This window comes from Ostrea edulis, chromosome 7 (assembly GCF_947568905.1).
Source record: "Ostrea edulis chromosome 7, xbOstEdul1.1, whole genome shotgun sequence".
Lineage (NCBI taxonomy): Eukaryota > Metazoa > Mollusca > Bivalvia > Ostreida > Ostreidae > Ostrea > Ostrea edulis.
Window position 1 is genome coordinate 77,290,955 of NC_079170.1, and position 18,579 is coordinate 77,309,533.

The 18,579-nt window shown below is 35.0% G+C and overlaps 1 protein-coding gene across 3 annotated transcripts in view; it reads right to left on the minus strand.

Annotated features, from left to right (window-relative positions):
• LOC125656211 (adenosine receptor A1-like) overlaps nt 1-13,034 on the minus strand; it is a 30,239-nt gene extending 17,205 nt beyond the window's left edge. For 2 of the 3 annotated variants that reach the window (XR_008797324.1, XM_048886814.2), the window contains exon 1: nt 12,132-13,034. The gene's annotated coding sequence lies outside the window, so the exon portion shown is untranslated. Of the gene's footprint in view, nt 1-2,270; nt 2,663-12,131 lie in introns of those variants that run through there. The other variant, XM_048886815.2, reaches the window with a different exon arrangement.
• Nucleotides 13,035-18,579: the final 5,545 nt, after the last annotated feature.

The window sequence follows — 18,579 nt, forward strand, 5'->3', positions numbered from 1 at the left end:
TATCAATCGATTCCTTTCTCCATATACAGTTACGTAATCAACCGAGCACTGAAAAACATTGAATGCTGAATGTAGAACATCCTGGTTTTTTTCACGAGTTAAGGAAATGTTTTATTCACAATAAAAGGCTGAGGGCGTTGATGCCATACAAAAGTTGGCATTAAGCCCCATATTTCACCACGATTCAGAATTTATTCAGGGTGTTTAATTTTCTTCATGATGTATCTGTAGAGTACATGCATGAAAAACGTGAGAACTCACAAATTATAATGGTGTCACAAATTAAATCCGTCCATCCGGGAGGCTACATTTGGTATATTCAATGTTATTACCTAATCTACTATATAAATTCATATTACATATTTTTTCCTATTTTCCAACTTTAATCAGCAGAGAAAGGTACACGAAAATGAGCAGGGGTAACATAGTTCATCACGTGACCTACTATTACCCGATCACGTGGCGGACAGTTTCCCTGTCACGTGACGAACCGTTACCCGGTCACGTGCGAAAATATTGCCCGATTAACAGATTAGGTAATAAAACAATTATTTTATGCTTACTATTGAAACGGTCCAAACTATTACCCCTCGGTAGTGGCGAAGACCCGGGAAACTGTTGTCCTCGACCTACGGCCTCTGACAACAGTTTCCCGGGTCTTCACCACTACCCCGAGACAATATTTTTGACTGTTTCCCTAGTAGGCATGACATAATTGTATGATAACCGCCCTATATAAGGCACTGGAATGTCAAATGATTCAAAATGCTTCATATCTTTGTTGTCATATACATGTAAGTGTAATTTCTCTTGACCTCTTTAAAAAATGTATTATAGTAAACGATAACATTGCTTGTATAAAACTGTGTCAAGAACTACGGAATGCGAACCATTTTTCGCAAAATCTTTAAAATACAGCCAAAAGTTTAAATTATTTTTCAGATATTCCTATGGCTATAGAAATAATACAATGCAAGCGTGATTAGACACCATTTCAGTGTATTTCATTGATATACTTATTGTATGCATTATGTTAGTAAATGATGTCTCTGATCACGCATGCCCTATAAAAACGGATATGAAATCCCATACTTTTTACTGAAAATTGCAACAAATTCATATGAATTTTTTGTGTGTACAGCATCGTCATTTAACTGTTTTGAAAGAAGGCAAAATTCCTTAATTTCTTTCATAACAATTATTCCTAGTTCCGTTTTAAACTAGTGGGTAGATATTATTATTACACAAACCTTTTTTTTTCATTGCGATGTAAAACGAGCAATTTGAAACCGTTTTCTCGCGATACATTGTCTGCATACATAAGTTTCGGCTAAATTAGTGAGAACATCCGTACGTCGAAACTAAGAAAACGAAATCCCTTTTTAAATAATAGACGCCTGAAAAAATAATAAAGTATCAAAGAGAAATCATCATGAAATCATCTTGAAAATTAATTGATGATTATTCTAAAACATACTTCAAGTATTAAAAGGATTGTACATGAAGGCAGTTTTAACACTACAGTATACATTGCAAAGCATTGCCATGGTAACATTGTCATCTGCGACCACAAAAATTAAAACTGTTGCAATAAATAAACATTTTAACAAATTCGAGTTTTGAACATATTTTATTCACGATCATAAACGCATTGAACGTGCTTTGTTTAACAGGTAAAATGAAGCTGATCAATAACATAATGGAAAGTGAACAACGTGCTTTAGCTGTCAATTACCGCGGCATTGACATGCTTAAAACGTGCTCCATGCTCAGCTACTGATTTATAATTAGTCTAGTCATGCATGAATGTTCTCAGCTGTGTCATTTTAATGTTGATTACCATAAAAAAAAGTCCATTTTCAATAAGAATATACCTGAAAGTATGTATCGCACCAGGAACGATTCTCGTAAAATATACAGCAAACTCGCAGATTCCGAATAAAGCGTTTACAAACACTACTCATTGGTTGTTTAAATTTCTACACCTTTAAAGTGTCAAAATTTTGAACGGCATCCATCTACTGGCGATTGATATATACACAAAGAAGTCTAGCGGTTCAAAGCATCAGAAAATTAATTGAAATTAAAATGTGGATTAATGTCGCATATTATCTAAATCATATTCTTGAAAACACGCGGCATTTAATTCTTCGTGCTTTTTCTTTTTCTCTTTAAAAAAAAAACAACTTTACTGAAGAAGTACAACTTTTGGAAGGTACTTCCTGAAAATTTTGAATGTTTGATAAAAAAAACAAAAAAGCAATACATACCTTAAAAAAGATTACAAAGCAGTCTCCACGCTGGTGGGATAATATACCATTGGTGTTTTATAAATCATGATTGTTATATAATGCGCGGTAACTACTCACAGTCACCGCCCGACAGGTATGTACATATGTTGTGATGTCTGATGAACTTAAATCGATTATAGATCGCGTATCGGACCTTCCACGTTGTAATATATAGCATCATTTACAGAGTTTTATCTCAAAGCAAACTCAAAATCGGATACGATGTCACGCGAAGCAGTTTACACAGAGACACGCCTATCCTTGTTTTTTTCCCCTCAGAGTTAACAATGGTATCTAAAGGTATGCAGATGGTTTCATTATCATTCATTGAATGACATTTTGTGTTGTCGATTTCCTGAAGAAGAAAAAAAAAAAAAGAAAAGAAAAAAAAAGACTTACTATATTACGTATTTAAATCTAATATATTTTTAGGGGAATATCCTCGTTATCCTCACTGTACATCATTTATCTCATACATGTGGTGTATATTGCGAGTGAGATAAAGCATTAGCTTTATCACACGCCCGTTTGATAAAGCACTTCCGGTCCGAACTACTTTTGACACTGTTCCCACTTGAATGATTATATTTTCTGTGTTGATGCATATCGATGCAGGGGATAAAGCGTATAACTTGTTATTATATACTTTCAATTTCATCTCCTCTATTTTCTTTAAAAGCTTGCGGGCATATATCACACGATATATGCCCGGAAACATCCCGACCCGCAAACATTACGTCACAATCAATACACAAGCAAATTACTGCGTCATTAATTTTCAATTTTTTCGTGTTTTTCATCTTTTACTCAGTTAAACCAATAAAGAAATTGATAAAAATAAATTATTGTTAGTTTCTAAATGAAATTGAAAGTATATAATAAAAAGGTTATAGACTTTGTATGGGAAAATATGACGACCTCGTTTTTTGTCGCGGACGGACCTCGCAAGCTCGGTCCGTGTACGCGCCAAAAAACTCGGTCGTCATATTTTCCCATACAAAGTCTATAACCTATAATTATTATGTATTTATTTGGAATTTCTTTTATTGCAAAAATTAAAATGCATGATATTGCCCCCACTGACATATAATGCAAGTTACCGGCCATAGAAATGCCAACTCGATCAATAACTATACTCAAACATTACGATAAGAAACCAAAGAGATGTCCACACTATTATCATCAACATGGAATCAACCGCCTGCTGGACAGGCTTAATCAAAAGTACCTCAACATGCTGCGGTACCAAGCACTCACAAGCACAGTATCTTTTATTTGGAGCCATATTGAATGATAGTAATAAATCTCAACAGCTTTAGGCCTACTTACTAAAGTGCCCCAGGATTTCCTCTCGCCCTCAGATTGAAAAAAAAAGACCACGTGAATAAAATCCAAATACACAAACACTCCCACTTTTCATTGTAAACTGTTGAACATTCTAATAACGCTGCGTTAAAATATTATTTTCACTGTAAACTGTTGAACATTCTAATAACGCTGCGTTAAAATATTATTTTCATTGTAAACTGTTGAACATTCTAATTACGCTGCGTGTTGAACATTCTAATTACGCTGCGTGTTGAACATTCTAATTACGCTGCGTGTTGAACATTCTAATAACGCTGCGTGTGGAACATTCTAATAACGCTGCGTGTTGAACATTCTAATTACGCTGCGTGTTGAACATTCTAATAACGCTGCGTGTTGAACATTCTAATAACGCTGCGTTAAAATATTATTTTCATTGATCGGTGTTACCCGTGTTTATTTCAAAAAGACGGCGACATCAAACTATTATCAGGTCAAGCCTACGTCAAAAAATAAATACTCGGTCAATAGTTGCTATTTTCTTGAAATGGCAAAACCATTATTAATCATAAACTATAATCCCTTCTAAAACAATTTTCATCCATGGTTTCTTTTATAAAAATGCCCTTTGTAATATACATCAATCGCACTGTTTTTCCCCGCGTAAGGAAGATTAATAAGTACGACGTCTGAGCCACGGATTCAAAACAAATTCAATCAGCTGTTTCTACCATACTGGGGATCATCTCAAAATTAAGCGAAAAGAAGACGTATGAAATTAAATACATGTAGAATATCTATCATTGCGTACACCATATCAACTCGTTGGATAAACCAAACATCAAAATACGCAATATAGATATCCTCTATATATCACACTAGAGCTTATTTAGCATTACTGACGCTTTCATCTATAGAAAACTGTATTAATGTTACAATGTTACTATTCCGCATAGTCTTCGTTATTGCGCCATACTTTATATGATAATCATATTATTGTATGAATTATTTTATGTACATGTATATACGTTAAACCTGTATGGTTCTTGGTAATAAACAGTACAATATATGTATTGCCTTAAGAATAATTTCAGTTGAGTTTCATTAAGAAATATATTTTATTTTTAAAAATACATGAGGGTATGAACTGCGACGCTGTACGCCAGCCTACTTGATAAAAGCGCTTTAGCCCTACATGAAAGCTACATTTTGTATGTTGGCGTTTCTGTTCATGCCCTCATGAATCAATAAAACTGAAGTTTATTTTTATATTTACATTGTACTTTCATTTCTGTCGGAGAATCCCCAGTTGTGAGAATAGTCGTTCTACATTTATCAAATTTCATACGCACACTGTTCACAATCACGAGGAAATGACTATCATTTCAACTGTAAAGATATCAAAGAACTGTAATATAACGAGAGAAATCAAAGAAAAACGGACGAGGGTCTATGATAGATGAGGATACACGTGTATTATTTTTTAAATATGCAAGAAATATAAATGGCGTTCGTCCATGGGTCACCGTAACAACTGAATTGCATTTTATTCTTGACAAAAACCACGAAATCGATATCGACGAAAATTAATGAACCACGGTTTTTGTCTGTGATAAATAACCAAAACACGGTGGGTAAATAATATTTGCCTACATATTATACATTGTCAGAGATTGCAATATGGACATTCAATTTAAATATCATGAAACTCATGGTGCAGGAAGATGGGCCAGGAACCGATGGGATCTAATACCAAAGAAAGACAATATTGTACAACACGGTATAAATATCAAAAAAAAAAAAAGAAAAAAAAAGAAAGAAAGAAAGAACGTACAATGCAGTTTATATGAATTACATGTATTTACTTTTTAGGTACAATGTTATTAGCCACATTTGTACATCGACGATTTTTTTTCCCTCTGATGAAACTGTTTTAGACAGAAATCAATTAGGAGATTACTTGCTTAATGTCCAATTCAATTGGGTACGATTAAGAAGTAACGGAATTTATTCGATTTACATCATAAATTTACAATTTCGGTGTCCGACATATCAAAATTCACTATGTGATTTCCCAGTGCAACGACTTCCTATAATTATAAAACGGTCCACAGGGAAATAACCGTACCGGGGAGAAAATGTGACAAATCAGAGACGTTGTGATTAGACAAATCCACAGATCTCATGTATAGACAATTCTACAGATCCCATGTATAGACAGTCACACATATCTCATGTATAGACAAATCCACAGATCCCTTGTATAGACAATTCTACAGATCTCATGTATAGACAATTCTACAGATCTCATGTATAGACAATTCTACAGATCCCATATATAGACAATTCTACAAATCTCATGTATAGACAAATCCACAGATCCCTTGTATAGAAAATTCCACAGATCTCATGTATAGACAATTCTAGAGATCCCATGTTTAGACAATTCTACAGATCCCATGTATAGACAATCACACAGATCTCATGTATAGACAATTCTACAGATCCCATGTATAGACAATTCTACAGATCCCATGTATAGACAATTCTACAGATCTCATGTATAGACAATCACACAGATCCCATATATAGACAATTCTACAGATCCCATGTATAGACAATTCTACAGATCTCATGTATAGACAATTCTACAGATCTCATGTATAGACAATTCTACAGATCCCATGTTTAGACAATTCTACAGATCCCATGTATAGACAATCACACAGATCTCATGTATAGACAATTCTACAGATCCCATGTATAGACAATTCTACAGATCCCATGTATCGATAATTTAAAGGCCTCGTATAAAAATATTTCAGATATCCCATGCCAGTTATGCATGATTTACAAACCCAAGTATAAACTGTTTACAGACCACGTGTATAAATAATTTACAGACCAAGTGTTTAGATAATTTACATACCCTGTGTTTTGAGAATTTACAGACCATGTGCATAGATAATTTACAGACCCTGTGTATAGATAATTTACAGACCACGTGTATAGATAATTTACAGACACTGTATATAGATAATTTACAGACCCTGTGTATAGATAATTTACAGACCACGTGTATAGATAATTTACAGACCAGGTGTTTAGATAATTTACATACCACGTGTTTGGATAATTTACAGACCTTGTGTATAGATAATTTACAGACACTGTATATAGATAATTTACAGACCCTGTGTATAGATAATTTACAGACACTGTATATAGATAAATTACAGACCCTGTGTATATATAATTTACAGACCCTATGTATAGATAATTTACAGACCCTGTGTATAGATACTTTACACACCCTGTGTATAGATAATTTACAGACCCTATGTATAAATAATTTACATACCACGTGTATAGATAAATTTACAGACTCTGTGCATAGATAATTTACAGACCACGTGTATATATTGTTTGATTGATTGATTGTATCTTGTTTAACGTCCTTCTCGAAGATCTTTCACTCATATGGAGACGTCACCACTGCCGGTGTGACACGGGGCCTTGGTTTTTTGCGGTCTCATCGATATCCGAAGGACCGCCCCATTTAGTCGCCTCTTACAGCAAGCAAGGGGTACTGGGGACATATTCTACATGTAACCCGGATCCCCACGGGATCCATGTATAGATAATTCAGGTACCATGTATATACAATTTAAAGATTCCTTGTATTGAACTTGTATATCATACGTGTGTAGGTCTTAAAAAATCATATCACTAGAAATATTTACATTCCCAATGTTTGATGTTCTGACTGTGATAGTTTTATATACTGTAAGAGTGAGTATATATTCACCAACATGTTGTAGATGTAAACTATGCACGTATGAATACAGAACTATTTGGTGTTATGTAACGCCTGGCAATTCCGACAGAAATGAAAATACACGTAGAATGCAAATGTAAGAAATATTTTAGCTTTGGCAATACATGCTAGTTTGAACTGAAACACAACACGTCAGCATATTTTTCATGAAGTGTGCTGGTGTGAAACGTTGCCGTTTATACCGTCATGCATTTTCAAACGTGAAATTTATTTCTTAAATATTTGCATTTTCAATGTTTTGCCCTCGATATCTTTACGATAGCCATTTCCTCATGAATGCAATGCAGATGTGAACATGGATCTTGATGAATATTGTACATCTAAACTTGTACAATTTACACGGTGATGGATTTATTCTGACAGCTACATAGATAGACTGATTATCCGATGATTTCCGCTAAAGAAACGAATCTACATGTATCAATGAAAGCAGTCGAGGGGGTGGGTGTATTTTTAATTAAACAATAAAATAATTTCTTTTTTGTTTTATCGGGTGATGAGGGTGTAAGTAGTTAGCACTACGCGAGTAATAATTTCTTTTTTGTTTTATCGGGTGATGAGGGTGTAAGTAGTTAGCACTACGCGAGTAATAATTACTTTTTTGTTTTATCGGGTGATGAGGGTGTAAGTAGTTAGCACTACGCGAGTAATAATTTCTTTTTTGTTTTATCGGGTGATGAGGGTGTAAGTAGTTAGCACTACGCGAGTAATAATTTCTTTTTTGTTTTATCGGGTGATGAGGGTGTAAGTAGTTAGCACTACGCGAGTAATAATTTCTTTTTTGTTTTATCGGGTGATGAGGGTGTAAGTAGTTAGCACTACGCGAGTAATAATTTCTTTTTTGTTTTATCGGGTGATGAGGGTGTAAGTAGTTAGCACTACGCGAGTAATAATTTCTTTTTTGTTTTATCGGGTGATGAGGGTGTAAGTAGTTAGCACTACGCGAGTAATAATTACTTTTTTGTTTTATCGGGTGATGAGGGTGTAAGTAGTTAGCACTACGCGAGTAATAATTTCTTTTTTGTTTTATCGGGTGATGAGGGTGTAAGTAGTTAGCACTACGCGAGTAATAATTTCTTTTTTGTTTTATCGGGTGATGAGGGTGTAAGTAGTTAGCACTACGCGAGTAATAATTTCTTTTTTGTTTTATCGGGTGATGAGGGTGTAAGTAGTTAGCACTACGCGAGTAATAATTTCTTTTTTGTTTTATCGGGTGATGAGGGTGTAAGTAGTTAGCACTACGCGAGTTATGAATTTTTTGTCTGCAATGACTGTTACCTTCATCACCTGATAAAACAATTAAAAAAAGAAGACATTTTCTTGTTTATATATTTATATTTTTATGTACTTTTAAAAATATAACTAGATGCAAGTCTGAAATGCTATATGGTCGATCATTTCGTTACTTTAAACGAAACAGCCAAAGCAACCTTTTTGGTCATGATTACGCGGACAGGTGGTACTAATTTGCAACAAACATGCAACCATTGTCTATGATGAAAGCAATGTCAGTTTCAAAAGAAATATCAGAAAAAAATAATGCAGTATGAATGATTGAAAGGAGTTGCAATATCAAACAAGACATATCCCCAGAGAGAGAATATATATATTAACAAAACATAATTTATCAAATTTAAATATTGTATCAAAGAGATGTAAAACGCAATGAATTACAAATTGAGCCTAAATTTTCACAAACACTTAAAACATTATCAATAATTGATGTCGCATCTAAGCAAATCTTTAATGTGTCCTCAAAATAAATTATCCTAATCCCAGAATTATATATCAAATCAAAACAATTCTGTCGAGCTATTGATATCGAAGGTATCAATTTGGCACAGATGTCTCTCCTGACCTCTTTGAAAAAAAAAATATGAATCTGCATACATGTAATGTGATTCTGTGATTCATTCATTTTAAGGAATAAATCGGGTTATTATAGCAACGATGCTTTATGTCCACAAACTTAAAACTTAATATATATATCTAATTAGTAATCATGTACAACTAATTCGTAATCATGAACAACTAATTAATAATCGTGAACAGCTAATTAAAAATCACAAACAACTAATTAGTAATCATGTACAGCTAATTAGTAAATCATGAACAACTAATTAATAATCGTGAACAGCTAATTAGTAATCACAAACAACTAATTAGTAATCATGAATAGTAAATCATGAACAACTAATTAGTAATCATAAACAACTAATTAGTAATCACTAAAGAGTAATTAGTAATCATAAACGACTAATTAGTAATCACGAACAAGTAATTAGTAATCACGAACAAGTAATTAGTAATGATAAACAGCTAATTAGTAATGATAAACAGCTAATTAGTAATGATAAACAGCTAATTAGTAATCATGAACAACTAAACTTATTATATGGGTATCGCATCACTTCCAAAAACAGTTCTAGTAACAATAAAACAAGCTACACAACCAGTGACAGTTTTAAAGACGTTACAATGTTTTAGCTATCAACCGAATATTCACAACTCCCCGGATCTCATCTACAGTAAATACTATATATTTATACGCCCTGAGGGGAACTTTTCTCCAGTACACAAGGACTCATCCGGGTACGCGTGCCACTCGTTCACTGTGTATCGACATAATATTTCTGCACGTTCCGATGATCATGTCTTGATTAAAAAATCAGCCAAAGGTGTATTATTGGATGATGTTCCATGGTTTAGCCTTTGTTGTTCAATTGAAGAAGATTAATTATTGATTTGTAAATATGAAATGACATTATCGTACATGTATGTCTTGCATTTTATACTTTACTTATTCATTTTTGTACAGGGCTACTTCACATGATATCTGCAGGAAACAGTGGTAGCCATTTCTACATAAATAATATCATGTATTTTAGTTTATCAAATAAATTCACAAACAAATAACTGTGACACAAGAAGTCAGTGAATGTATAAATACCCCGGGGAGGCACACTATAAAGGAAAACTGTCTCATTATTTACAACATTGATCAATGCCTGTTCGTTATCTTCAACCCATTCTATGTACAGTGTAAAACACGCAGTACTGTTAACAGGCTCTCGTCTGTGTGTGGTTTTCTGTTTTAAAATCAACTCCTTGTTGGAGCATGTTAACAGCATCTCCTCTCTCTCTCTCTCTCTCTCTCTCTCTCTGTGTGTGTGTGTGTGTGTGTGTGTGTGTGTGTAAAGTTTTCTTTTTTAACATCAACTCCCTGGTGGAGCATGCTAACAGCAAGAACACACAAGGATCACACACTGGAGACATAGAATGACGTTCAAAATTAATAATTGATTTGTTAACGATGGTGATCCTCGACAGGGAAAACAAGGACTGAATATACACATATCTTACGCATTATCAGGCATCCATAACTTTCATTTCTCATTGTGCTTTTTCTATAAATGGGAGAAAATATAAATAGTTAATCTAGTCACCTGTTCTGTAGAATAAATGATGAGCATAAAATATTGCTACATGTAGTATGTAAGTTAGGAAATTGAACTGCATTGTAGGGGCGAAAAGGTGTAGTTTGATCAACAAAAAGGAGTTTGATGAAAAGGCGAAGATAACGAACTGTGATTAATCTCACAACTCCTATAAGAAAAGGCGAAGATAACGAACTGTGATTAATCTCACAACTCCTATAAGAAAAGGCGAAGATAACGAACAGTTATTAATCTCACAACTCCTATAAGGAATACTTTAAGAGTAAGGGAAACGTCTAGGTAGATTAAACTTCCCTTGTCGACCGGTCACACCCGCCGTGAAACCTAAGGCTACATGTCGAACGGGTAAACGGAGAAGTATGGAAAAAATGTTGAAGATCCCTCATATTTGTAATTAAGACGTGCGTGGGTATCTTAAACGGTTTTATCTACTTTCATTTGAAAAGCAGACAACACACATGTACAAATGTACCGGTAAGCCGGTCAGCAAATATAAATGTAGTTGTGTTTCCTACATGCTTGAGAATAAAATTATCCAACCATTTAAGGAATATCAGGGGCTTCATTTCCAAACACATAATTCGTCCTAGCTTGTCTTCAGTAAGAATACTCTAGTTACAGTACATATGTATTTCATTATATTGAACAATTTTGATATAAGTATAATTTCCTAATTTACGCAGAATTGTATAGGGAATATTCATGAATGCAGTTGTCTTCCAGACATACAATTTTTCTAGGACTTGTTTAACATAGAAATATGCTATATTTGATCTTTGTGGAAAATGTGAAAACACCTGCAGAAGTAGAGATAGAAAAAACCAAGTCGTCTGTATCCGTTACCTCTCCTAATCAAGCATGAAGATTCAATGTGTATGCTAGTAAAAAATAATTTCATTGAAAGTTTCTAATCAGCTGATAAGATCAATGTTGTTCACTTTTAGTTCTCTGCTTATGAAAAAGAAAAGCACTCCGACAGTAGGATAATGATTTTGGTACAAGTTTACTTAAGGTTTCTACATGAAAAACTGTGAGTATTACAAGTAAATTTGAAAAATCATTTCATGTTTTCATACAATATAAATATAAAATTCATAATTTATGTCATGTTTCAATAGTTTTCATATCTCCAACGCTACAAACAACACCATTTACTAATTTAAAAAAATGGGAAATTAAATCAAATCATTGTTGTCTTTCTTCTCTCCATAACAATGTATGTTTATGCTGTCTTACCTGAGTTGTTGATAAACCTGTGTTTCACAAAATCCTGAATATTGCAGCGGTATCGGCGGGCCAGTTCTCTCACGTGTCTCGTGCATTCATTATTGATGGAGTTCCCTATCCATAGGGAATCGAGCACCTGTAGGGTGTCACATGTCCCCATCAATGACATCACAGTAAACACAGCCAGGTCTTCTCACATCGCACCTGTCAATATCACGGACCAGCAAATTGTCAACAAATCAGCACTTCGATTACTTCAATGCATTTAAGGAGATAACTGTTGATAAGTGCATGCGATCTATTACAAGACAAATGATTGTTTAAAAGGGACGAAATATATGTGGCATGGGAGAGAGGCTGTGGCGATAACGACACAAAAAGAGACACTATTAGTAGGTGCTAATGAAGATATTACAAAATTCAGTGTAATCATAATAAAGTACATTTTGGCGATTAAGATGACACACGAATTGTTTCTGGAAACGACTAAAAAACCAGGGTTCAAAAGGTAGGATATATGCACTTTACCTGGTGTCTGTGTGCCCTTGAATACGTCACTGGTGCTGAGAGTTATTATAGCGCTTTCATGTACAACTGGATATGAAGATTAATTCGTTTTCCGTATGGACGGAGAGGACAAGCTGTGTTATATATGCAATGACTCCTTTTTTATGGCGTGCTGTTGAGCATGTACACATAATAAATTGTGCAAATCGATACTACGTTTCAATAACTATTGCATGTATCAAAAAGAACAAATTTATACTATTTCACAAAGTCGAACTGGTTGGGCCCTTCCATTGGTTTGGAAGACATTACTGTCCCAAAGGCATATTTGTGCATGTGGAAGGGAAAAAAATGAATTTTAAAAGAGATTTTCTGACGGAAGGGGAGGGGAACCGTTTTATCGCATATCTTACCATCCTCACAAGTCAATGTTTTATGATTACGTCTGTGTGGATGGTACGTAGTCACAAAATCTTGAACTAATGACATAGCTTTATAACAAACGGGTTGATGTCAGCTTCTCCATTCCCCGTTCCCAGATATATGTAGCTACGTTCCATTACCACCTGCATGTGATGTATATGTCTCTCAACTGATTCGATATGCAAAATCATGTTAAGCGTATAATTAATTCTAAATCGGGACAGGGTACTGACAAATTAGTTGATGTTATGGGGTTTCATCAGTCTCGTTTAAAGTAAGCATTTCACAAATCTATAGTTTTTTTTATACAATGGATACAACCTGTCATTAGTTCGAATGCTGTCGGACGTGTTTCTTTACATATCAATGTTGACTACGGATTACTCTGTTTACCTGATTAAGATACAGGGCTCACGGCAGGTGTGCTAGGTCAGCAGTGGATGTTGCTCCTGATTTAACTCTAGTGTGTCCAGTGGTCCGCGTTTGCCTCACTCTTAATTTTGTATTCTTTATAGGATTCAAGAGGTCGATCACTGTTCATTATCTTCATTGTCTTAAAACATACATTTATTTATATGCCTAAGGAAAGATGTATAAAATGCATATGAATAGATATCCTTTGTACACTCAACTTGAACTTTTCTTTTATGGTACACATATTATTGAGCATAAAAGAGGAAAAATGAATGATGCATCTTTGTCAAATAAAAAGGAAATATATAGGTCCAGTGATGGCGTGCCTGTGAAATGAATGCGTAAAGTCAATATATCAATTTAGAAAAAAAATGCGCCCCTGAGATGTAACACGTTTAACTAATCTACTCATTGATCAAACATTTACATTTCCAGTGTTTTGGCCTTTGATATCTTTACAAATTCCAATGACAACCATTTCCCCATGAACGCGCTGCCTTGTAAACAATGCGCGTATGCATCTTAATAAATATAGTACGTCTTATGTAACGGCTGGGGATTCTCACAGAATTAAATATATATAAAGAAAAAAATCATTTCATTTTTGAAAATATTTGAAGGTATGTACTGCAAAGCTTCACGCCTACCAGGCATATTTCAAACGTGTATAATATAGAACAGTTTGTTTTCCTGTCATCGATGCTGTATGCTGTTCATTTAGATGGATTTATATACATGTACCCATGCATGGAATCAGAATATGCTACGCGTCATGTGACCGGTCCACGACAATCCCGAGGGCAAACAAGTGTCAGCGCCGACCAATCACATGATGCGTAACAAAGTCATACTAAGTGACCTCCTCTTAAGCTGCCAGCGGAATAGAAGAAGCCCTGTCCGATCAAGGCGCGCATGATTGTGACAAATAAAAGATATGAGATGGGTTTTGAGTGTAGCGATTTGTAGTACGACATCTCTCTGACCTGCTGCTTGCCAAATTCCTTATCTAACGCTGCAATTACTTGGAAAATGTGCCTCGAATCCGGGATACCCTGTTTGTTGACAAATCTTTGCTTCTTACCTTGCGGATTTTTTTATACCGATAGAAGGCCAATCTTGAAAGCTTACAAAAAGCGTGAAACGATTGCATGGATAGAAAGAGGGATGAGATAGTCAGGGAATCCATACATTTCGAATAAATTTAGAAGGGGAGGGGGGTAGTAGTGTCCATACTTCAGGTGTAAGTGATTACGCTTGTATCCAAACACATCCTCAAACCTCCAGCTATACGTGTGCCAGTGTGTCATGAAGAGTGCAACGATTTTTTCAACACATAATTCATTTTCGAAGGAATCCAGTATTTTAGTAAAGGTGTAGGATTTTGTTTACTTAAGGATATTAATTCAAATGCCCCATCCCCCAAAATGATGAAATTGAGCGTGAAAACATGTATAGAAAAAATACAGATACTTGATATGTACAGACTCTGAAGCGTGCTATTACACCTCCAAAGCGTTTCGTTCCATTCCGTGCTAACCGTTCACCGTTCCGTGCAAACCATTCACCGTTTCGTGCAAACCGTTCACCGTTCCGTGCACTGTTCCGTGCAAACCGTTCACCGTTCCATGCAGACCGTTCAGCGTTTCGTGCAGACCGTTCAGCGTTCCGTGCAAATCATTTCGTGCAAGAATCGTTCCGTGCATGATCAAGCCACGCCCACAGAAACGTGTAGATCGTTCAAACCACGCCCTTAGAAACGTACAGACCGTGCAAGTCATTTCGGCATGGGACGTAGGACATCAGGACCGAATCCAGGAATTGCAGTTACGGGGGGCGCCTCTTTATGAGACAAGGGGTCTATGGGCCGCGTTGAGGCCCCCGGTGGATCCAGGGGAAGTCCTGGTGGGGGCCAGGGGCCGAAGCCCCCGTAAGCTCCTGGATTTTACAGATTTCATAGGGCTTGAAATGTCTCCTATTTATAGTCATTTGTACAATTTTTTATCATTATATTATAAGATGAAATTAATAAAATGACACAAATTTTAAGGGTTTTTGAAAACGATTAAGTTCTCCCAATGAAGTAATTCAAAAAATCAAAAGATGTTTTCATTTATTTCTCCGGGGGTGGAAGAAATCATTGCTTTTTTATTGTTTAGTACATTTTTCTAAACAAGATACCACGATTTACCTTAAATTTGAAAATTTTAAGGGGGTGGGGGTGCCGGTGTAGAGGCAAATTTTGACTCCCATAGAATAATGACCGGGGGTAATTTTTCGACGTCGAAAAGTGACCTCCGGTCATTATTCGACGTAAAATAATGACCCCTTTTGCCCGTAGAAAAAATGTCTTTTTCAAAAAATCAGTTTATTTCACGTTTAGAAAAATGACTCCCGTAGAATAATGACCCTCTTGTAAATTTTATTAAGGATTATTTCTCTGGCAATGCCTAAGGGAGCCAGTCCAACATTGTCATATTATAAGTAAATCTATCATTCATATGAAACGTAACCAGATTAAAACATATATTAGGAATTGTAATTTTGTTTCAAAAATAAGAATATACAAAATAGTGACTCGTACCAAATAAGTGTCTAGCCACAACGAGTTATATTCGTTATTACGAGTAAATACATGCATAGTTATATCGAGATACATGCAATCGTCTTGCCATAAAGGGAATATGGGTTCAGGCGTGGAAGGGGACTCTATAGTAACATTTGTAAACATGCATTAGTTTATTCTACATTAATGACCATAACATGCAAACAGAGTGCGTAATTGATTTGATATACACAGAGTAGGTACTACCATAATTGTGAAGTCCTTGTCCCCATGTTATTAAGGTTAGAGTGTTATGTTAACCCATTCAGAATTGCATATAGTCAATGTAGCTATAAATATCTTACAAAGAATATGGAGTATGATATCAAATGTCAGACTTTGCTTAAGAATGCAAACACATACTCGTCAAGAACATTTCTCTTCAGACTTAAATTGTTAATGTTGTTATGAATATACATGCATAGCATAGAGCTACATGTAGCCTGTTTTGGATTTTCTCCGAGACAATTCTTAGCGGTTTATACATATAGAAGATCTACTGATCCTATCTCATTCACACTTGCTTGGCTGATGTGATTGTGGATATATGCCACATCTTATGATACCATTATGGCATGAAATTATGTAATGTTATTTGTAATAAATATATAATATACAGAATAGTAGGTTATCATATGATTTTGTATCGTACACTATCGTATCATATCAAATTGTAAACATATATTCTGATGTTATATTGATACATATGATGCTATTCCATTTAATCATATTATGATATTGAATCATATGCTGTGATATAGTACTATGATATGAATCGAAAAGCAAAATGTCTATCATATAAGAAATGAAGAATGAAGTGCAATTGCTACCATGGTATATTCTCATCTGATCAATCTATGTTAATTTTGTGTTAAAAAAGTGAGGGGGGCACAAACCCACTTGTGCCCCCCCCCCCACCCCCCTATCTTCCAAAAGTGAAGAGGCACGTGCCCCCGTCCCCTTGTCCTACACCTCTGATAGGCATAAATGTTCCAGTGAAATGCTATAGTCTACCCAAAGTTATTGTTCGCATACTCACCAATACATGTACCTCTATAAACACTTACTTATTTTTCAAAATTCATGAAAAACGATAATGATGCGTAAATGAAATAAGCTATTGATTTCAGTTGCAAAAAATGTATGTCAATTCATCAGTTTTAAGACGACTTCACGCCTCTCTGTGACACAAGAAGTATTGTATTTAGACGCAGCTCTTTTTTATGTGTGTGTTTGATTACACAAGATCTATACAGGTAAATAGATAACATAAATACATTGGTAGATTCAGAGGGAGTTGTGGAGGTTTTATAGGTTGTACCTCTGCCTATCGTTACAAAATGTTGCTTAATGAGGTAAAAATAACACATTTTGAGAATGGAACTCCCCTTTTGAAAACTAAAAATGGTAGAACCCCTTTTTGAAAATTCCCTGGATCCGCCCCTGAAATATGCGGATTTTTTCCAGTTGTAATTGGTCATGGAACCTACAGTGGGTTTTCCTCAAATTTAATGAACTAGTTCTTACTTTCATTTTATCAACCGTGAAAAAAAAAATACACATGGTATAAATTTGATAAGAGGAGCAACAGGAACGATAACTCTGGGTAAATAGTGACCAACTCCTTTAAAATAAATCAATTAGCTAAGAAAGGGAGGGGGTCATTTTTCTACAGGGGTCATTATTTTTCAGGTATGACACGCAAAATAATGACCCCTGGGTCTTCTTTCTACAAAATTATCCAATTTTTCTACGGCTAAGAGGTAAATTTTCGACGACGAAAAATAACCCCCGGTCATTAATCTATGGGAGTCAAAATTTGCCTCTACACCGGCTGCGCCCACCTCCCCTTAAATCCGCCACTGAACATTGTTGGGAATTTGAGCAATTATTTTAAAATGTCTCTAAGACGGGCTTTCAACAATGAAAATCTACAAATGATCGAAAGAAAACAGTTTATTATAATCCCACCAGGCAGAGCAAAATCCGATACCATTTTATCACCCTTGCTATTTTCTATCAAGTACAGAGATATGTATATATCTGCCCTCGTTATTTAGTCATTTGTTTTGGTATATAGGAATAACTTATTTGTCTTCTTACACTTGTATGATCAAGTTTCAAGATAACTGACAAGTTTAAATAAAAAAACATGTTCATCAAAATTGTTTATCGGAACTGTCTGCATAATGCAAAGACCGACCCGTTTATACAGTGACTTGTATATTCTACGCAAATACCAAGGTGCTTTTTTTTCTTTTACCACAATTGGGGTAAGCGAATCCGGGTATCTGAATTGAACATTCGAACAGAAGGTGTGAAAATCGGCGGGGGCAATAGAGGTGTTTATATCTTTTGTCTCTCAAAAAGAATGTAGTTTTGTATAGTTTTAAAATTGAGGCAAAAACAGCAATCTAATTAAAATTGTATTTTAGATCCGCTCGCATATCTGTTGATCAGTACTGTAGTTAGTCATTATTTGTTTTATCTATTCATTTATATGTTTGATCT